The sequence below is a fragment of the Tachypleus tridentatus genome, chromosome 13 (assembly GCF_004210375.1).
Source record: "Tachypleus tridentatus isolate NWPU-2018 chromosome 13, ASM421037v1, whole genome shotgun sequence".
Taxonomy (NCBI): Eukaryota; Metazoa; Arthropoda; class Merostomata; order Xiphosura; family Limulidae; genus Tachypleus; species Tachypleus tridentatus.
The window spans coordinates 5,367,458-5,392,572 of record NC_134837.1 but is presented as its reverse complement, the minus strand read 5'-3'; the positions used below and the strand labels follow the sequence as shown (position 1 = coordinate 5,392,572).

Genomic DNA, 25,115 nt, shown 5'->3' with positions numbered 1-25,115 from the left:
TCCAAACTCTGATTGATGTAGGTTTATACAGATGATTCTGTGAACGCAGAAAGTTTTGTGAACGTTGACTTGAATGTTTTAACAGATACTGATCAAACTGATTTATAATCTGTAGTAGAATCACAAGATGGTAACAGTGTGAGAGATGCAGAAGATGAACAAAATGTAAAAGATAGCGAGGAAATGGAAATTTATACTTCATCACAAGTGTTAAGTTTTATTAACACTATCAAGTTGTATGGAAAAATGAAGGGGGAAAATGAACTTCATGAAAAGGTCGTAGAATTGTCGTTCTCTTTTAACCGCATGAGAAAGTCCACTAGAAAACTAAACAGTTGAAAGAGAACAGTTTCTTCAAATAAATTTGATTAAGATTGTGTATTTATGTATATTTTGAATGTTTATTTTTGTTCTTATTCTAATAAATATAACATAAACAGTATAATAACTTTATTCACAGACGTCTTACTTCCCTTGAGTTAAGCAAGTATAACGTTCTGCTCAAAAATTATATATATTAAGGAAATCCATGTTCACTGTCTGAGCCGGAAAATCTGCTTAAACCGGAAATTTTACTCGGTCCCGTGCGATTCCGCCTTATACAGGTTTTACTGTATAACGATTAGTTTGTAGGTAGTTACATACAGCTTTTAACAATATGTTCAAATCTTGTTACGAGTGTTATATAAGGATTAGTTTGTAGGTAATTACATACATCTTTTAACAATATGTTCAAATCTTGTTCCCAGTGTTATATAAGGATTAGTTTGTAGGTAGTTACATACAGCTTTTAACAATACGTTCAAATCTTGTTCCGAGTGTTATATAAGGATTAGTTTGTAGGTAGTTTCATACAGCTTTTAACAATATGTTCAAATCTTGTTCCGAGTGTTATATAAGGATTAGTTTGTAGGTAGTTTCATACGGCTTTTAACAATATGTTCAAATCTTGTTCCGAGTTTTATATAATGATTAGTTTGCAGGTAGTTACATACAGCTTTTAACAATACGTTCAAATCTTGTTCCGAGTGTTATATAAGGATTAGTTTGCAGGTAGTTACATACAGCTTTTAACAATATGTTCAAATCTTGTTCCGAGTGTTATATAATGATTAGTTTGCAGGTAGTTACATATAGCTTTTAACAATATGTTCAAATCTTGTTCCGAGTGATATATTAGGATTAGTTTGCAGGTAGTTACATACAGCTTTTAACAATATGTTCAAATCTTGTTCCGAGTGTTATATAAGGATTAGTTTGTAGGTAATTACATACATCTTTTAACAATATGTTCAAATCTTGTTCCGAGTGTTATATAAGGATTAGTTTGTAGGTAGTTACATACAGCTTTTAACAATATGTTCAAATCTTGTTCCGAGTGTTATATAAGGATTAGTTTGCAGGTAGTTACATATAGCTTTTAACAATATGTTCAAATCTTGTTCCGAGTGATATATTAGGATTAGTTTGCAGGTAGTTACATACAGCTTATATAGAAATATATATAGAAATCTTGATCTGAGAATGTTTGACGTATTATGTAAGGATTCGTTTGAAATTTGGCAACTGTATTTTTCGAACTATTATTATAGTTGAAACAGAGATTAAACGTACTAAGTTATCCGACAACTTTCTAATCAAAACGATTGTCATTATATTTTGACAACTACAATCCTCAGAATGATTAACCATTAGTATTAGAAAACCAATTTAAAGTTACTTCAAACTTGATATATTGAAGACGAATAGTTGGGTTTCTTTGTTCTAGCGTAAAACTACCAACTGAATATGAGTGCTGTGTCTAACGTTAAAATCTAACTCTGATTTGTATCAATTATAAACGTCTGAAGAAACACACTGTATATAAAATCGCTCTCTAGTGGCACCACGGTATGGGTGCGGGTGTTATCGCTAGAAACCGGGTTTCAATATTCATGTAGCTGTGTGCTTAATACAAACAACAAGATATAATTTTGATTTAATTATTTCAACTTGTGGCATGATGGTGGGTTAAACAAACCCAGCTAACTAATTAATTAACATCTGTTTTTTTTATGAATTTCGCACAAAGCTACTCGAGGGCTATCTGTGCTAGCCGTCCCTAATTTAGCAGTGTAAGACTAAAGGGAAGGCAGCTAGTCATCACCACCCACCGCCAACGCTTGGGCTACTCTTTTACCAACGAATAGTGGGATTGACCGTCACACTATAACGCCTCCACGGCTGAAAGGACGAGCATGTTTGGCGCGACGGGGATGCGAACCCGCGACCCTCAGATTACGAGTCGCACGCCTTAACACGCTTGGATTAACATTTACTTTAGAATTGATACCAGTGTTATAAATGTAGCTGTCAGCTTTTATGTCGATCATTTAAGTTTCACATTAAATCATTTTTAGACCTCATCTTTTATGTAAAGTGTTTTTATTTAGCTGTTAAATCGCTGTACGTATTAACTTTGTTCTTATCAAAATTTTACGTTTTTCTGTTTTCAATGTTAAAAGTATTTAGGATAATTTTGTGATCGCTATAAACATATTTATATTATATTATATTATATTATATTATATTATATTATATTATATTATATTATATTATATTATATTATATTATATTATATTATATTATATTATATTATATTATATTATATTATATTATATTATATTATATTATATTATATTTACAAACATCAACAACGTCAAATCTATTTATTCTGTTATTAATTTCTATTATTTAGTTTGAAATGTTGGCGCTAATTAGATTTTTAACTACAATATATTAATATATTAATAATGACAGAGAAAAAAAATAATAATTCAACGCCCCTAGCGGCTTAGCAGTGAGTATAAGGACTTACATTGTTATAAACCGGGGTTCGATGCTTATAGTGGGCACAGCACAGATAGCCTATTGTGTAGCTTTGTGCTTAATAACTAGTAAACAAACGAATAAATAGTCACATTTTGTATAAAGTAATGACTAAGTATAACTGAACTTGTGGACATTTTCAATGACTTATTTATAATTGTCAACGAACACTTCTATACAAGTAATTTACCTTCAGCATATTCATTGTTTTAGTTGTTTTAAAGATAATACGGTCATCGTTTACTCTAAACAAGGTACTGTTTATTATAATTCCATCCCATGTAGGCGTAGACTATGTGCTGTACTGAATACAACGAACCGTGGACTATGTGCTGTACTGAATACAACGAACCGTGGACTATGTGCTGTACTGAATACAACGAACCGTGGACTATGTGCTGTACTGAATACAACGAACCATGGACTATGTGCTGTACTGAATACAACGAACAGTGGACTATGTGCTGTACTGATTACAACGAACAGTGGACTATGTGCTGTACTGAATACAACGAACCGTGGACTATGTGCTGTACTGAATACAACGAACCGTGGACTATGTGCTGTACTGAATACAACGAACCGTGGACTATGTCCTATATTGAATACAATGAACCGTGGACTATGTGCTGTACTGAATACAACGAACCGTGGACTATGTGCTGTACTGAACACAACGAACCGTGGACTATGTGCTGTACTGAATACAATGAACCGTGGACTATGTCCTGTACTGAATACAATGGACCGTGGACTATGGGCTGTACTGAATACAATGAACCGTGGACTATGCGCTGCACTGAATACAACGAACCGTGAACTATGTCCTGTACTGAATACAACGAACCGTGGACTATGTCCTGTACTGAATACAATGGACCGTGGACTATGGCCTGTACTGAATACAATGAACCGTGGACTATGTCCTGTACTGAATACAACGAACCGTGAACTATGTCCTGTACTGAATACAACGAACCGTGGACTATGTGCTGTACTGAATACAACGAACCGTGGACTATGTCCTGTACTGAATACAACGAACCGTGGACTATGTCCTGTACTGAATACAATGAACCGTGGACTACGTCCTGTACTGAATACAATGAACCGTGGACTATGTCCTGTACTGAATACAACGAACCGTGGACTATGTCCTGTACTGAATACAATGAACCGTGGACTATGTCCTGTACTGAATACAATGAACCGTGGACTATGCCGAATAGGTCTTTTACCCACTACAAAAGCTCTTTATGCCAGTTTGTACAGAATAGTGGCCGAGATGCTATATATATTATATGATATATATATATTATATATATTATCAAATTGTTTGGTAATTAATTAATTTGTCATAATTATAGTTATAGTATTTTAACATTGGTTTCTTTTTCTACTTGAAACTAGTTTTACTCATAGCTCCGAAGAACCAGCAAGTTTCTTCCTGGTGACCACATTAGTTATTCTACGAATTTTAGACTAAAAGCAAAGTAGAATATACAACGTTTCTCAGCATGTTGTCTACCATCACTGAACACAACTCTATGTTGAATATTTATAACATATATTGTAATATTTACCGAGTAGCATGTTGTCTACCATCACTGAACACAACTCTATGTTGAATATTCGTAACATATATTGTAATATTTACCGAGTAGCATGTTGTCTACCATCACTGAACACAACTCTATGTTGAATATTTATAACATATATTGTAATATTTACCGAGTAGCATGTTGTCTACCATCACTGAACACAACTCTATGTTGAATATTCATAACATATATTGTAATATTTACCGAGTAGCATGTTGTCTACCATCACTGAACACAACTCTATGTTGAATATTCATAACATATATTGTAATATTTACCGAGTAGCATGTTGTCTACCATCACTGAACACAACTCTATGTTGAATATTCATAACATTTATTGTAATATTTACCGAGTAGCATGTTGTCTACCATCACTGAACACAACTCTATGTTGAATATTTATAACATATATTGTAATATTTACCGAGTAGCATGTTGTCTACCATCACTGAACACAACTCTATGTTGAATATTCGTAACATATATTGTAATATTTACCGAGTAGCATGTTGTCTACCATCACTGAACACAACTCTATGTTGAATATTTATAACATATATTGTAATATTTACCGAGTAGCATGTTGTCTACCATCACTGAACACAACTCTATGATGAATATTCATAACATATATTGTAATATTTACCGAGTAGCTTGTTGTCTACCATCACTGAACACAACTCTATGTTGAATATTCATAACATATATTGTAATATTTACCGAGTAGCATGTTGTCTACCATCACTGAACACAACTCTATGTTGAATATTCATAACATATTGTAATATTTCTAAAGTGGTTCAACAAGTAGAACGTCAGGTGTCGCCCCAAACATAAGAACTTTTATAACTTTTAGTATCTAAAACAACCATTAACTTACGAATTACCTAGTTCTATATGACCGAAGTATTGATGACGTAAAAACTTCGTAGTTCAGGTTTTGAAATAATGTTTTACGAGTATTACTTTGTTTCATACAACAATAGTGTTATTACTTTTATAATTTTACTGAGTCTCTTGAGTTGAGTATTACTTTGTTTCATACAACAATAGTGTTATTACTTTTATAATTTTACTAATTCTCTTGAGTTGAAAGGTTGTAGTAAAAATGATGTTTTGTTCCGGAAATCTGTGTCTAATCATTTCATTGAAAAGGTATAAGAAAGCTGGTCCTAAATAAAGGTCCTATAATAGCCCATAAAGTAATAATGTTGTTGTTTTTGAATTAAGCACGAAGCTACATAGTGGGCTATCTATGTTCTGCCCACCACAAAACTAGCATTGCACGTCCACAGACATAGCAATGTGACACTGGGGACAAATTTTAATGACCAAATAAAAACAGACATCTAGTATTACCTGAATCTGACCGTTAAGTAACACTTCGAATCTGACGGATATGTCGAAACTTGGTCTGTAGCAACGTTAAGTAACACTTCGAACCTGACGGATATGTCGAAACTTGGTTTGTAGCAACGTTAAGTAACACTTCGAACCTGACGGATATGTCGGAACTTGGTTTGTAGCAACGTTAAGTAACACTTCGAACCTGACGGATATGTCGAAACTTGGTTTGTGGCAACGTTAAGTAACACTTCGAACCTGACGGATATGTCGGAACTTGGTTTGTAGCAACTCAAGATGATTTCGTCTCTTCTTTGAACCCTTTCGGCACAAATGAGCCACTCGAGGAACATTAAACTCAAGGACACGAAGAACACGATTTACTCAACGGACGAACCGTGGGAAAACCTGTTCACTCCTTACACAACCCTTTGTTCCCACCGTCGCGTTACGGTATACGTTGCGTCGTTGTTAAAGAGAACGTTTTGCCTCACTATGGATACATAACATAAACCGTGTGTGCCAGCAGACCATCTGGTAGGCCTTTTATCAAAAAACAAGTTCTCTCTGTCATCCGCTTTCTTACCAGTGGAACAATAGGCTGCTGGTATAGAAGGGGTGTAAGGTTCCCTTTGTTAACGTTTTTTTTTTTATTCTAGGGGTATGAAAACACCTTGCCGTTCCTTTAAGGGGCACGTTTGGGGAGATAGTTTCATATATATGTATGTATGTATCAAAACTTTGTGTTTGGTCAGCGTAACAACTAAAACTTTGACTAAGTAATCTGAGGGAAATATTGAGTGATTTTTATTACACTGTTTTGGTTGGTAGTTTACAAAATATGAGAATGGTTTGAAATCGGGGTGATCTTTAGTTGACAAGATGTTGCGATCACTGAACAAAGTCTGAAACTGTCTCTCACAATCCTCCATCTTTGTTTAAAATCTGCTTATCCTCCTTTCTAAGGTATTGGAATCGTCCTATCTTGAAATGCAAGTATTTCGCTTTAGCGATGTGTACGGTAGAGTGACTGTTCTGTTATTGGTTCACGGGTATCACATGGCAACGCTCGCGGTATACAACTGGTTTTCAGAGAGAGGTTCACGTTCTTTACTTTTTATCTGGAAGTTAAAGTGTAGACGAACGCCGAGCAGCAGTTATCGTCTTGCTTTCGTTACGAACAATCCCGCGTGAATTTTACAAGGATTGACGTAAATCCCAAGAGCGGCAAAAGACGAGATGGAGAGACAGCTAGATTGGTGCGGTATTTCAAAATGTCTAATTGCACAGCATGATCCGACAGCACATGGTGGAGTTTTGGAAGTTTCGGAGATGTGTTTGTTTTCTCGAAATACAAACAGAAACCACTGAGCATTTTATGATGAGTTAACAGAGTTGAAACTAGAAGATAAGTGGATAAAATTGGAAGATAAATGGATTAACAGATAACAAGAGGAGGTTATATCCTTAAGAAGACTGACGTGAAAACTTTGGAAAGGTAAACGTGGATTTAGTCGTGTGGAAAACACTGTGTATACTTTCGTTATTCATGAGTACAAAACTACACAGTGGACTACCTGTTCATTTCTCACTGAGCGTATCGAAACTAGGATTTTAGCGCTATAAGTCCTCAGACTTACCGCTGAGTCAAGAAGGGATAGCGTGAACAGATAACAAACGATTAAATAGTGGAGAATAAAATGAAACCTTTCATCATTTCATTAATTATCATAAAGTTTTCTATTTCAAATGCATCCTTTATTTTAGATGAGAGAATAATTATATTTACGTAAAGACATCCTTTAAATTTGACGATATAGGTTTTGATTAAATATATGTACATAAACCTATTCGAATTTATGAAATCATAAGGTAAATACTTACTATGGTGTGCGTGTTCCACGTGAGACAGTTAGTATTTTAATACATTTATTTCTTTGTTCTTTTGTTCCTGATATTTGCACAAAGCTATATTAGTGTTGTCTTTGCTAATTGTCTCTAATTTTAACCCGATAGATTAGAGAGAAGATAGCTAGTCAACAGTACCCACCGCCAGCTCTTGGACTACCTTAACCGAATAATGCGTGTTGACTGTCTATCTTATAACGAATCCACTGCTTCACGACGTAGGATGTCATTTTGAAACAACAGGTCACAAAGTAGATACCACCTTGAAGTACGCTGGGCCAAACCTACTTTAATATTTAAATTATTTAGAGATGATTAAGCATTTTATGTCTCATTTTAACTGAAATATTTATGTAATATTTTCAATATATATTATTTTGGGCAAATATAGCGGGTTTCAATACACGTGGTGAGTAGAGCATAGATAGCCCCTTGTGTAACTTTGTACTTCAGTACAGCCGAACATATTATAGTCATGTAGTTTGGAAAATGACTTTGTTGAAACTTTGTGTTTAGTGCCTGATGCACATTCCAGTAAAACAGTTTTTAAATAAACAGGTGTGCATCATTAACGACGATTATGGCGATTACAAACAATTAAAACTATGTTTAAACTTTATAATTGTTAAATTCAGCCCCCTGGTGGGACGGAGGTAAGTTTATGGACTCACAAGGCTAAAATTCTTTCTAAAACAAAAAGTCACATCCAACATAACAATGTTGTTAAGAAATTTCCAAACAATATTTTGCTCCAAACAATAAATCATACATTGTTTTATTATGACTGACTTTTAAAATAATCTTCTATCACATTAAATATATATTTTAAACAAAGAAATGAGACCAAACAAGTTTATTCTTAATTTGAGTCGAAGAAAAGTTAATGTAAGATAAACATTAAATCCATTCTTGCTATTCTAAGAAATATATTAAAACTATTTCAGTTTCTTAACCCGAAAGTATAAGTAATTAAAACAGGTGACTTTCAAATAATTGCCTGAAGTTATATACACTCTAATTATAAAAGGTAACATTCCATACAGAGTAGCTATATTAGGTCACTTTCGAATGTTTGATTTTAACCTGAAGTTATAGACGGAGTAACGGCATCAGGTGGAGCTGAGATCTGTCTTTATTGTTGTAGTTTAACAATTATAAAACCTGTGTAGTTCTATTAAATCTGAAATCTGTCTTTATTGTTGTAGTTTAACAATTATAAAACCTGTGTAGTTATAGTAAACCTGAGATCTGTCTTTATTGTTGTAGATTAACAATTAACAAAACAGTTAGTTCTGGTAAACCTGAGATCTGTCTTTATTGTTGTAGTTTAACAATTATAAAACCTGTGTAGTTCTAGTAAACCTGAGATCTGTCTTTATTGTTGTAGATTAACAATTAACAAAACAGTGTAGTTCTGGTAAACCTGAAGTCTGTCTTTATTGTTGTAGTTTAACAATTATAAAACCTGTGTAGTTCTATTAAATCTGAAATCTGTCTTTATTGTTGTAGTTTAACAATTATAAAACCTGTGTAGTTATAGTAAACCTGAGATCTGTCTTTATTGTTGTAGTTTAACAATTATAAAACCTGTGTAGTTCTAGTAAACCTGAGATCTGTCTTTATTGTTGTAGATTAACAATTAACAAAACAGTGTAGTTCTGGTAATCCTGAGATCTGTCTTTATTGTTGTAGTTTAACAATTATAAAACCTGTGTAGTTCTAGTAAACCTGAGATCTGTCTTTATTGTTGTAGATTAACAATTAACAAAACAGTGTAGTTCTGGTAAACCTGAGATCTGTCTTTATTGTTGTAGTTTAACAATTATAAAACCTGTGTAGTTCTAGTAAACCTGAGATCTGTCTTTATTGTTGTAGATTAACAATTAACAAAACAGTGTAGTTCTGGTAAACCTGAGATCTGTCTTTATTGTTGTTGTTTAACAATTATAAAACCTGTGTAGTTCTAGTAAACCTGAGATCTGTCTTTATTGTTGTAGATTAACAATTAACAAAACAGTGTAGTTCTGGTAAACCTGAGATCTGTCTTTATTGTTGTAGATTAACAATTAACAAAACAGTGTAGTTCTGGTAATCCTGAGATCTGTCTTTATTGTTGTAGTTTAACAATTATAAAACTTGTGTAGTTCTGGTAAACCTGAAGTCTGTCTTTATTGTTGTAGTTTAACAATTATAAAACCTGTGTAGTTCTAGTAAACCTGAGATCTGTCTTTATTGTTGTAGATTAACAATTAACAAAACAGTGTAGTTCTGGTAAACCTGAGATCTGTCTTTATTGTTGTAGTTTAACAATTATAAAACCTGTGTAGTTCTAGTAAACCTGAGATCTGTCTTTATTGTTGTAGATTAACAATTAACAAAACAGTGTAGTTCTGGTAAACCTGAGATCTGTCTTTATTGTTGTTGTTTAACAATTATAAAACCTGTGTAGTTCTAGTAAACCTGAGATCTGTCTTTATTGTTGTAGATTAACAATTAACAAAACAGTGTAGTTCTGGTAAACCTGAGATCTGTCTTTATTGTTGTAGATTAACAATTAACAAAACAGTGTAGTTCTAGTAAACCTGAGATCTGTCTTTATTGTTGTAGTTTAACAATTATAAAACATGTGTAGTTCTGGTAATCCTGAGATCTGTCTTTATTGTTGTAGTTTAACAATTATAAAACTTGTGTAGTTCTGGTAAACCTGAAGTCTGTCTTTATTGTTGTAGTTTAACAATTATAGAACATGTGTAGTTCTATTAAATCTGAGAGCTGTCTTTATTGTTGTAGATTAACAATTAACAAAACAGTGTAGTTCTGATAAACCTGAGATCTGTCTTTATTGTTGTAGTTTAACAATTATAAAACATGTGTAGTTCTGATAAACCTGAGATCTGTCTTTATTGTTGTAGTTTAACAATTATAAAACATGTGTAGTTCTAGTAAACCTGAAATCTGTCTTTATTGTTATAGTTTAATAGATATCAAATCACTGTAGTTCTACTAAACATGAAATTTGTCTTTATTGTTATAGTTTAATAGATATCAAACCACTGTAGTTCTACTAAACATGAAATCTGTCTTTATTGTTATAGTTTAATATATATCAAACCACTATAGTTCTACTAAACATGACATTTGTCTATTTTTTTTTAGTAATGTCAGAAGTTAGGTATGTTTAATAACTTTACTTTGAGTAATCTCAAACAGTTTGAGCTTTTATGGATAACTATAAACCTGGAAACATTCAGTTGTCGTGTAAACCTAGAAACATTCAGTTGTCATGTATAAACCGATGTTTCGTTGTTTCAGCATGAATTTTATTTTTAATTGTAAAAATTAAAATATTTTTGCTGTAAAAGGAACTGAGTTTTCTGTTTATATAGAGACCGAACTGTAAAATGTAGTGAAACGGTAATTCATTGTTAGGCTTAATCATATGCATCAGTTAAGTTAGGGATTTTCGCACTTTAGAAATTATGGATATTTGAGTTGTTATAACTAAAATCAGTTTGTTCGTTGACCTGCTTCTTGATGTTGAAGATGAAAGCTTTAGGTCAGAAACAAGAATATTTTTGTTGAAGAAGATAAACTACAGTGTGGTAAAATGAAGATCTGCAGATATTAAAACATGTGACAATATTCCTGTGGAAGCTCGACTCTGAACGTCTGACTTTTGTTATTATTTTGAAAGAAATATTCGACGGGTCTTCTTTCACTAAGTACAAACGTAGTTCACTGATGTTGTTTCTAGGAGTTCCTACTGATTGAAATATTTACTTTCGTTCCCAGACGTCAAGTACACCCCTACTACACTCTGCTCAGAAGTGTATATTACTTCACTATAAAGAAAGAATGGACCTCTTTATTCGACAAATTATACCAAGAATGATTATGTGTGGAGAATTACACAAAGTATGATATCCCATATATTATATCCGATCCAACATATTATTCACAACCGATATGTTTGTCGTAGACAGTAGTAGTTAAAGGGTTCACCTTAGAATTGGCTGTTCTAAACACTGCTTATGGATCCCTCTAACAATAGAGAAAAAACAACTTTATTTTGTTTCTAATCCTTGATGACTGCAGCCATTTTTAAAGAATCTACAACAGAGAAGTTACATCTCAGTCACATTACGATGGCTCTACCATCATAATTAAGACTATGTACTAATTACTACAGGTCTATTACTCCAACATTTTTAACATGTGCTGTTAGGTATGAGTTTTCAACCATCAATAACATTGATGCTACTATAAGATAATTTCTAGTTGGACCACGACGATTTAGAGGGTAAAATATAAATAGTCCTTGTTTCTGATCAGGGTTCACACTACCAGCTGTTAGAAAATGAATGACAGTATTTACAAATGATTATACATATGTGTAGGGATGGGCCGAGAAAACATGGATGTCGTATTCAATATATTACTCTGAAATGATTAAAAATAGCTGCCAAAATTCAGTTACACAGTTTTTTGAGCACCTGATTGCTATTATCGAGTGTTTGAAAGTTTATGTAAAAGAAATGTTATTGTTCTTCGACCACACGTATTTTGTCGAGAAATAATAAAAAAAGGAAAACTACCGCTCAGCAGTGAGTTCAGTTTATAAACGTTTATCAATAACAGCTTCAATTTTGTCGCTAGATGGCAGAACAAACTGTCCTTATATCACGACAGTTTTGACTTTTCATTGCACAAACATGATATCTGTCAGAGCAATTTCAATAAAAATAAAAAAATAAAAAAGATAAGCTCATTAACATGAACGTATCATGAAAATTATGTGTTTATGAAACTGACACAACTGTGTACATGTTAAACATGAGTTTTAAAATAACAGTTTCTTAGTTATCAAACAATACATATATATATTGAAGCTTACTTTACTATATATATATAGAGGCTTACTTTACTTCAACGTTGCAGAGATTACAAGCCTAATTCGTGTCTTGGGATCTCTAAGCTGGCTTCCCTATTAATCGACACCGAGCACGTGGTGGAATAGATATTAGGAACATTCTCTGAAGAGAAAAGACTTGGACTCTGTAAGCATCCAGTTTAAGTCAGTCCAGGATATTTATAGTGTCTTGAAAGAACCATTCCTGTCCTACAGGCCCCCAGTGTAATACAGAATAAGAGAAACTAATAAGATATTAACAAAATATATTAACACTGCATTTAAAAATAAAACAAATATCCACTTGTTAACCTACTTCAATAAAACAAATATTCACTTGTTAACCTACTTCAATAAAACAAATATTCACTTGTTAACCTACTTCAATAAAACAAATATTCACTTGTTAACCTACTTCAATAAAACAAATACCCACTTGTTAACCTACTTCAATAAAACAAATATTCACTTGTTAACCTGCTCCAATAAAACAAATATTCACTTGTTAACCTACTTCAATAAAACAAATATCCACTTGTTAACCTACTTCAATAAAACAAATATCCACTTGTTAACCTACTTCAATAAAACAAATATTCCCTTGTTAACCTATTTCAATAAAACTGAATACAAAGAAAGTGGAACAAGTAAAAAATTTAAAAGATTGAGAATTGTGTAGGGATGGCAAAACCAACAGTTGCATAAACAAGGCAGAGATGAATACAGAAAACCCATATATAGTATTCATCCGAACACTATACTTAATGCTGGAATTATGTTATTCCTAAAGTATGTAAGTATGACTCAATTAAGTAACATATTGTTACCCGCTGGTACAGCGGTACTTCTATGGATTCACAACGCTAAAATTAGGGGTTCGATTCCACATGCCACATATATGATTACTAAGGTAGTAATATATATCACACATATAATTACTAAAGTAGAAATATATATCACATATATTATTAAGTAGTAGAAAACATGCCACACATGGTATTGTTAAAATAGTAAGATATGTTACGTATACTATTGTTAAAGTACTACTAACACATGTCACATATACAATTGTTAAAGTACTAGTAACACATGCCACATATACTATTGTTAAAGTACTAGTAACACATTCCACATATACTATTGTTAAAGTACTAGTAACACATTCCACATATACTATTGTTAAAGTACTAGTAACACATGCCACATATATTATTGTTAAAGTACTACTAACACATGTCACATATACAATTGTTAAAGTACTAGTAACACATGCCACATATATTATTGTTAAAGTACTACTAACACATGTCACATATACAATTGTTAAAGTACTAGTAACACATGCCACATATACCATTGTTAAAGTACTAGTAACACATGCCACATATACTATTGTTAAAGTACTAGTAACACATGCCACATATACTATTGTTAAAGTACTAGTAACACATGTCACATACACTACTGTTAATGTACTAGTAACACATGTCACATATATTATTGTTAAAGTACTAGTAACACATGCCACATATATTATTGTTAATGTACTAGTAACACATGTCACATTTATTACAGGTATTCCATATAAATTCTAAACTTGCCACTTTCTTCCACGATATCAAGTACAAGGCTCAATGAGTTTTTGTTGTTCAAGTTTCATGTATTGCGGTTACTACACAACTTACTTAGTGTGTAAAGTCAACATGTGTTTAAAACACGAACATTTTTCTTGGACTCTTAATGAACACAAAATTTTATAACCAAGTCTGGACCAAATGTTACCTTATTTATATTAGAGAAAAACTGTAATTTCATAAATTTCAGACCTTTTTAAGATATGTAAAAACACGATAATATTAAATAACGACGACAGAAACCTGTAATTCTAACTGACCAAATCACAATAAGATATGTAAAAACACGACAATAATAAACAACGACGACAAAAATCTGTAATTCTAACTGACCAAATCACAATAACATATGTAAAAACACGATAATATTAAATAACGACGACAGAAACCATGAAGTCTAACTGATTAAATCACAATAAAATATGTAAAAACACGAAAATATTAAACAACGACGACAGAATCCTGCAATTCTAACTGACCAAATCACAATAAGATATGTAAAAACACGACAATATTAAATAACGACGACAAAAACCTGTAATTCTAACTGACCAAGTCACAATAAGATATGTAAAAACACGATAATATTTTAAACCTCAACGACAAAAATCTGTAATTCTAACTGACCAAATCACAATAAGATATGTAAAAACAAAATATTAAATAACGACGACAGAAACCTGTAATTCTAAATGACCAAACCACAAGAAGATATGTAAAAACACGACAATATTTCAAACCCCAACTACAAAAACCTGTAATTCTAGCTGACTAGATCACAATAAGATATGTAAAAATACGACAATATTTTAAACCACAACGACAGAAACCTGTAATTCAAGCTGACTAGATCACTATAAGATATGTAAAATCAATAATATTTTTAACCACAACGACAAAAACCTGTAATTGCAGCTGACTAGGTCACAATAAGATATGTAAAATCAACAATATTTTTAACCACAACGACAGAAACCTGTAATTATAGCTGACCAAACCACAATAAAATATGTAAAAACACGACAATATTTTAAACCACAACGACAGAAACCTGTAATTATAGCTGACTAGATCACAATAAGATATGTAAAAACACGACAATATTTTAAACCACAACGACAAAACCTGTAATTCTAACTGACCAAATCACAATAAGATATGTAAAAACATGACAATATTAAATAACGACGACAGAATCCAGTAATTCTAACTGACCAAATCACAATAAGATATGTAAAAAACACGTCAATATTAATCACAATAAGATATGTAAAAACACGAGAATATTAAATAACGACGACAAAAACAACGAATTCTGACTGACCAAATCACAATAAGATATGTAAAAACACGACAATAATAAACAACGACGACAGAATCCAGTAATTCTAACTGACCAAATCACAATAAGATATGTAAAAAACACGTCAATATTAATCACAATAAGATATGTAAAAACACGAGAATATTAAATAACGACGACAAAAAACCATGAATTCTAACTGACCAAATCGCAATAAGATATGTAAAAACACGACAATATTAAATAACGATGACAAAAACCATGAAGTCTAACTGACCAAATCACAATAAGATATGTAAAAACACGACAATAATTTAAACCACAACTACAAAAACCTGTAATTCAAGCTGACTAGAACACAAAAAGATATGTAAAAACACGACAATATTAAGCAACGACGACAAAAATCTGTAATTCTAACTGACCAAATCACAATAAGATATGTAAAAACACGACAATATTAAATAACGATGACAAAAACCATGAAGTCTAACTGACCAAACCACAGTAATGTATGTACAAACACGATAATATTAAATTACGACGACAGAATCCAGTAATTCTAACTGACCAAATCACAATAATGTATGTAAAAACACGATAATATTAAATAACGATGACAAAAACCATGAAGTCTAACTGACCAAATCACAATAAGATATGTAAAAACACGACAATAATTTAAACCACAACTACAAAAACCTGTAATTCAAGCTGACTAGAACACAAAAAGATATGTAAAAACACGACAATATTAAGCAACGACGACAAAAATCTGTAATTCTAACTGACCAAATCACAGTAATGTATGTACAAACACGACAATATTAAGCAACGACGACAAAAATCTGTAATTCTAACTGACCAAATCACAGTAATGTATGTACAAACACGATAATATTAAATTACGACGACAGAATCCTGTAATTCTAACTGACCAAATCACAATAATGTATGTAAAAACACGATAATATTTTAAACCACAACGACAGAAACCTGTAATTCAAGCTGACTAGATCACTATAAGATATGTAAAATCAATAATATTTTTAACCACAACGACAAAAACCTGTAATTGCAGCTGACTAGGTCACAATAAGATATGTAAGATCAACAATATTTTTAACCACAACGACAGAAACCTGTAATTATAGCTGACCAAATCACAATAAAATATGTAAAAACACGACAATATTTTAAACCACAACGACAAAACCTGTAATTCTAACTGACCAAATCACAATAAGATATGTAAAAACATGACAATATTAAATAACGACGACAGAATCCAGTAATTCTAACTGACCAAATCACAATAAGATATGTAAAAAACACGTCAATATTAATCACAATAAGATATGTAAAAACACGAGAATATTAAATAACGACGACAAAAACCACGAATTCTGACTGACCAAATCACAATAAGATATGTAAAAACACGACAATAATAAACAACGACGACAGAATCCAGTAATTCTAATTGACCAAATCACAATAAGATATGTAAAAAACACGTCAATATTAATCACAATAAGATATGTAAAAACACGAGAATATTAAGCAACGACGACAAAAAACCATGAATTCTAACTGACCAAATCGCAATAAGATATGTAAAAACACGACAATATTAAATAACGATGACAAAAACCATGAAGTCTAACTGACCAAATCACAATAAGATATGTAAAAACACGACAATAATTTAAACCACAACTACAAAAACCTGTAATTCAAGCTGACTAGAACACAAAAGATATGTAAAAACACGACAATATTAAGCAACGACGACAAAATCTGTAATTCTAACTGACCAAATCACAATAAGATATGTAAAAACACGACAATATTAAATAACGATGACAAAACCATGAAGTCTAACTGACCAAATCACAATAAGATATGTAAAAAACACGACAATAATTTAAACCACAACTACAAAACCTGTAATTCAAGCTGACTAGAACACAAAAAGATATGTACAAACACGATAATATTAATTTACGACGACAGAATCCTGTAATTCTAACTGACCAAATCACAATAATGTATGTAAAAACACGATAATATTTTAAACCACAACGACAGAAACCTGTAATTCAAGCTGACTAGATCACAATAAGATATGTAAAAACACGACAATATTTTAAACCACAACGACAGAAACCTGTAATTCAAGCTGACTAGGTCACAATAAGATATGTAAAATCAACAATATTTTTAACCACAACGACAGAAACCTGTAATTATAGCTGACCAAATCACAATAAAATATGTAAAAACACGACAATATTTTAAACCACAACGACAGAAACCTGTAATTGTAGCTGACTAGATCACAATAAGATATGTAAAAACACGACAATATTTTAAACCACAACGACAAAAACCTGTAATTCTAACTGACCAAATCACAATAAGATATGCAAAAACATGACAATATTAAATAACGACGACAGAATCCAGTAATTCTAACTGACCAAATCACAATAAGATATGTAAAAAACACGTCAATATTAATCACAATAAGATATGTAAAAACACGAGAATATTAAATAACGACGACAAAAACCACGAATTCTGACTGACCAAATCACAATAAGATATGTAAAAAACACGTCAATATTAATCACAATAAGATATGTAAAAACACGAGAATATTAAATAACGACGACAAAAAACCATGAATTCTAACTGACCAAATCACAATAAGATATGTAAAAACACGACAATATTAAATAACGATGACAAAAACCATGAAGTCTAACTGACCAAATCACAATAAGATATGTAAAAACACGACAATAATTTAAACCACAACTACAAAAACCTGTAATTCAAGCTGACCAGAACACAAAAAGATATGTAAAAACACGACAATATTAAGCAACGACGACAAAAATCTGTAATTCTAACTGACCAAATCACAATAAGATATGTAAAAACACGAAAATATTAAATAACGATGACAAAAACCATGTTGTCTAACTGACCAAATCACAATAAGATATGTAAAAACACGACAATAATTTAAACCACAACTACAAAAACCTGTATTTCAAGCTGACTAGAACACAATAAGATATGTAAAAACACGACAATATTAAGCAACGACGACAAAAATCTGTAATTCTAACTGACCAAATCACAGTAATATATGTACAAACACGATAATATTTTAAACCACAACGACAGAAACCTGTAATCATAGCTGACTAGATCACAATAAGGTATGTAAAAACACGACAATATTTTAAACCACAACGACAGAAACCTGTAATTGCAGCTGACTAGATCACAATAAGATATGTAAAAACACGACAATATTTTAAACCACAACGACAGAGACCTGTAATTATAGCTGACTAGAACACAATAAGATATGTAAAAACACGACAATATTTTAAACCACAACGACAGAAACCTGTAATTGCAGCTGACTAGATCACAATAAGATATGTAAAAACACGACAATATTTTAAACCACAACGACAGAAATCTGTAATTCTAGCTGACTAGACAACAATAAGATATGTAAAAACACGACAATATTTTAAACCACAACAAAAAACCATGAATTCTAACTGACCAAATCACAATAAGATATGTAAAAACACGACAATATTTTAAACCACAACTACAAAAACCTGTAATTATAGCTGACTAGATTACAATAAGATATGTGAAAACATGACAATATTAAATAACGACGACAGAAACCTGTAATTTTACTGACCAAATCACAATAAGATTGTATAAAAACACGACAATATTTTAAACCACAACGACAGAAACCTGTAATTATAGCTGAATAGATCACAATAAAATATGTTAAAACACGACAATATTTTAAACCACAACGACAGAAACCTGTAATTATAGCTGACTAGATCAGAATAAGATATGTAAAAACACGACAATATTTTAAACCACAACGACAGAAACCTGTAATTGCAGCTGACTAGATCACAATAAGATATGTAAAAACACGACAATATTTTAAACCACAACGACAGAAACCTGTAATTGCAGCTGACTAGATCACAATAAGATATGTAAAAACACGACAATATTTTAAACCACAACGACAGAGACCTGTAATTATAGCTGACTAGAACACAATAAGATATGTAAAAACACGACAATATTTTAAACCACAACGACAGAAACCTGTAATTGCAGCTGACTAGATCACAATAAGATATGTAAAAACACGACAATATTTTAAACCACAACGACAGAAATCTGTAATTCTAGCTGACTAGACAACAATAAGATATGTAAAAACACGACAATATTTTAAACCACAACAAAAAACCATGAATTCTAACTGACCAAATCACAATAAGATATGTAAAAACACGACAATATTTTAAACCACAACTACAAAAACCTGTAATTATAGCTGACTAGATTACAATAAGATATGTGAAAACATGACAATATTAAATAACGACGACAGAAACCTGTAATTTTACTGACCAAATCACAATAAGATTGTATAAAACACGACAATATTTTAAACCACAACGACAGAAACCTGTAATTATAGCTGAATAGATCACAATAAAATATGTTAAAACACGACAATATTTTAAACCACAACGACAGAAACCTGTAATTATAGCTGACTAGATCAGAATAAGATATGTAAAAACACGACAATATTTTAAACCACAACGACAGAAACCTGTAATTGCAGCTGACTAGATCACAATAAGATATGTAAAAACACGACAATATTTTAAACCACAACGACAGAAACCTGTAATTATAGCTGAATAGATCACAATAAGATATGTAAAAACACGACAATATTTTAAACCACAACGACAGAAACCTGTAATTATAGCTGACTAGATCAGAATAAGATATGTAAAAACACGACAATATTTTAAACCACAACGACAGAAACCTGTAATTTCAGCTGACTAGACAACGATAAGATATGTAAAAACACTAGAATATTTAAAACCACAACGACAGAAACCTGTAATTCTAATTTACTGTATCACAATGAGACGTGTGAAAAACAATATTATTAAACAACAATGACATAATACGGTAATTCTAATTGACTTGATCTCAATAAGACGTGTGAAAGACAATAGCATTTTAAACAACAATACCATACTGAGATGAGTGTTTAAACAAATTCTGTGAATATGACTGACATGTTTTTCATGAGTTGTTCGAACAGTTTGTATGTCAGTGGATATCAAGTATCTATTTTTACGGTAGTATATATAGATATTTCTTTTACTTGTTTCACTTACATGATCAAGTGTGTCTCTTATTGAAATTCTAGCAGTAAAATGGAAACAAGCTTCTATCTAGAACTGCAATTAAACATTTTAGAAATGACCAGAAAACATATTTTCACCTCGGATAAAGATAAAAAATAGAAAATACAGTTTACATTACATGGGACTATCATTCATAAAATCTTCGAGTTTAATTATTCAAATATCATTGATAAGTTACAGAACATGTGATTCATTTAGCCCCATGACTATGTTCAATTAATGTTTTTGTTAGTTATTCTTGTCAGAATATTTTATTGTATGTGTCTTGTCTCTGCTAAATGAAATGTATTTTTAAATTATCAGTAAGTTTTACATGTTGCCAGATAAATTTTTGTGTCATTAACGTTTTGCTGCATAGACGTACTTTTCGAATAAATATTGACCACCTTACAACTAAACAAGAGAACATCTGATAATAACAATGTTATGTGTAATAAATCACTGTTTGTGATGACAAATTATAAGAACTAAAAGAAAATCTAAACTCAGACTTTCCTTGGTCTGGACTAAAAATGAGGCTTAATTTATCAATAAAATAGAATCCTGTTTTTAAGGAACAAGAGGGAATACCCAACAGCCTCTGCTGTAAATAGACTGCAAATCAGTCAAGAGATGAAGTTAACAGCTAAAGGTTTGTAATTGAAAGAGAAATCTAAGAGCCATTCTATGAGCCGCTATGCTGTGGCTGAAAATTATTAACCCTATTCTTTTCAAGACATTTATTGGTGGAATCGATGTAATTTTCAACAATGGTACTGTTGTACAGCTTTACTAACAAAACAGCCCATACGTCTTTCAGATATATTCTTGAACCTTGACATGGACCTGTCGAATTTCCCTTTATCGACAACTTGCTAGCTCTCAAGGGCAAACGTTCACAAATACAATGATATTGTGTATTATATGTTGGTAACGTTCACAGACACAATGATATTGTGTATTATATGTTGATAACGTTCACAGACACAATGATATTGTGTATTATATGATGGTAACGTTCACAGACACAAGAGATTACATTGACTGATAAAATTATTTCTATCTGTGTATATCTTTGTATATATGCTACACTAGTATAATTTGTCTACTGGGCTACGAATTAGTGATTTTCCAGTTTATCTTATTTACCTCCACATGGTGATAACTTATTATTATTTTCTTCTTCTTTACTTTGGAGAGTAGTTATCTTCTCATATATGTCTGTAGAGGGTGAAGGGTGATATAAATGTGGGACGTTGTGGACTTGAGTACCAACATCTCGCTCTCCTAATTTATATGTATTTTGCTTATTTTAGTATTATTATTTAATTTTGATTATATTATTATTTTTCGTGTGAGACTGGTGAAGGGAAGTTAATAGAGATAGACAATGTATCCCTACCGCAACGCGAGTCTACTTTTCAGTCACCTCCAAAACCAAGGATACATTTTACATTCCACCTTATAGCCTGTACTTTGGGGATCCTTTTGATTTGTGAAGTATTTCTGATTATCGATTGGACTTGTTTTTGTTCATTAGAAAATACGTTTGATTATACACACACACACACACACACACACACAATATCCTAAAACTCTGAGTTGCTATAAATATATACAGATGTGTCGCTCTGAGGGTATTCTACAACTTACCTGAAACACTGATAGACTGAACTTATGCTCGGAGAAAGCTCTCATTGTTTTACTTTACTGCCCAGCGATGTTCTCGTGCATACGACAGTGCCACCACACATCCACTGTCAGTGTGCACACATCCCTCGTTGTTATCCTGGAAAGCTATCACTTGTTTCCGTACACGCCCGCCTCTTAACTTGTTGGAGTGTGTTTAGTCGTTTGAGTATGTGTTGTGTAACAGCAGAACTGACATCTTTGTTTTGTTTCTGTATAGGTAGTTACCAGTTGTCATACAATCTCTGACAAACGTTCTATAATGGTGGTGATAGCCAATACTTTACGATCTTCCATATATCCATTTATTGTTTCTGACACACTTTTGTAACAACGAAGATTTTATTCTGCCATAGCATACATGTTACAGTTTCGTGAGAGAGATTCTAAATAGAACAACACTTAACGAGTTCATACATCCGGTTTGTAATGGTATAACCACATAAACACGTAACTAGGTTTTCAAAGACAGTTTGTAATGATCACAACAACACGTTACTAGATTTTACATCCAGATTGTAATGGTATAACCACAACAACACGTCATTAGGTTTCTACATTCAGTTTGTAATAACCACAACAACACGTCATTAGGTTTCTACATTCAGTTTGTAATAACCACAACAACACGTCATTAGGTTTCTACATTCAGTTTGTAATGATCTAACCACAACAACACGTCATTAGGTTTCTACATTCAGTTTCTAATAACTACAACAACACGTTACTAGATTTTACATCCAGATTGTAATGGTATAACTACAACAACACATCACGAGATTTTTAAATCCAGTTTATAATAATCAGAACAACACACTACTAGGTTTTAAAATCCATTTTATAATGATATAACCACAACAACACGTCACTTGGTTTTTACATCCAGTTTGTAATGATCTAACAACAACAAAAAATCATTAAGAATTTATATCCAGTTTGTAATAACCACAACAAAACATCACTAAGTTTCTACATCCAATTTCTAATGGTATAACCACAACAACACATATAACTACCTAATTGTAAGGTATGGATCCATTCAGTAGAACTGTAGCTGAATTACAATATTAACTGCCTAATAGTAAGATATGGATCCAAACAGCAGACCTGTGAGTGAATAGCAATATTAACTACCTAATAGTAAGATATGGATCCGTACAGTAGAACTGTGAGTGAATAGCAATATTAACTACCTAATAGTAAAATATGGATCAATACAGTAGACCTTGGAGTGAATAGCAATATTAACTACCTAATAGTAAAATATGGATCCATACAATAGACCTGTGAGTGAATAGCAATATTAACTATTTAATATTAAGATATGGATCCATACAGTGGACCTGTAAGTGAATAGCAATATTAACTACCTAATAGTAAGATATGGATCCATACAGTAGACCTGTGATTGAATAACAATAATAACTATATCATATTACGGTATGGATCCATGCAGCAGACCTGTGAGGGAACAACAACAATAACTACATGATAGTAACGTATGGACCCATACTGTGGACCTGTGAGTGAATAACAACAATAACTACCTCATAGTAACGTATGGATCCATACAGTAGACCTGTGACTGAATAACAATAATAACTATATCATATTACGGTATGGATCCATGCAGCAGACCTGTGAGGGAACAACAACAATAACTACATGATAGTAACGTATGGACCCATACTGTGGACCTGTGAGTGAATAACAACAATAACTACCTCATAGTAACGTATGGATCCAAACAGTAGACCTGTGACTGAATAACAATAATAACTATATCATATTACGGTATGGATTCATGCAGCAGACCTGTGAGGGAACAACAACAATAACTACATGATAGTAACGTATGGACCCATACTGTGGACCTGTGAGTGAATAACAACAATAACTACCTCATAGTAACGTATGGATCCATACAGTAGACCTGTGATTGAACAACAATAATAACTACTTGATAATAAGGTATGGATCCGTAAAGAAGACCCGTGAGTGGATAACAATAACAACTACACGATAATTGTATAAAACCAATCCTTCAAAGTTAGACATATCTTACATGATATCTGTTTGCTATATTTTATAGGTACTTTACTGTTTTTGATGTATTATAGATAACTTGCTGCTTGTGATATATTATATATACTTTGCTGTATGTGATTAATTAAAGATACTTTACTGTTTGTGATATATTATAGATACTTGGCTGTATGTGATTGATTATAGATACTTGGCTGTTTCTCTTATATTCTCCACTACAGACTATTTCTGTTATATTCTCCGCTGCAGACTGTTTCTGCTGTATTCTCCACTATAGGCTGTTTCTGCTATATTCTCCACTACACACTGTTTCTCTTATATTTTCCACTACACACTGTTTCTGTTATATTCTCCACTACAGACTGTTTCTGCTATATTCTCCACTACAGAATGTTTTTGCTATATTCTCCACTACACACTGTTTCTGTTATATTCTCCACTACAGACTGTTTCTGCTATATTCTCCACTACAGAATGTTTTTGCTATATTCTCCACTACAGACTGTTTCTGCTATATTCTCTA

At 32.1% G+C, this 25,115-nt stretch overlaps 1 long non-coding RNA gene across 1 annotated transcript; it reads right to left on the bottom strand.

The window, feature by feature from the left end:
* Nucleotides 1-6,395: 6,395 nt before the first annotated feature.
* Nucleotides 6,396-23,298, bottom strand: LOC143238485 (uncharacterized). The gene is made up of 3 exons (XR_013020604.1): nucleotides 22,511-23,298; nucleotides 12,644-12,842; nucleotides 6,396-7,216 (listed from the first exon to the last, which is right to left on the bottom strand). It is a non-coding gene; the product is annotated as an uncharacterized LOC143238485 (long non-coding RNA).
* Between the last annotated feature and the right edge of the window lie 1,817 nt (nucleotides 23,299-25,115).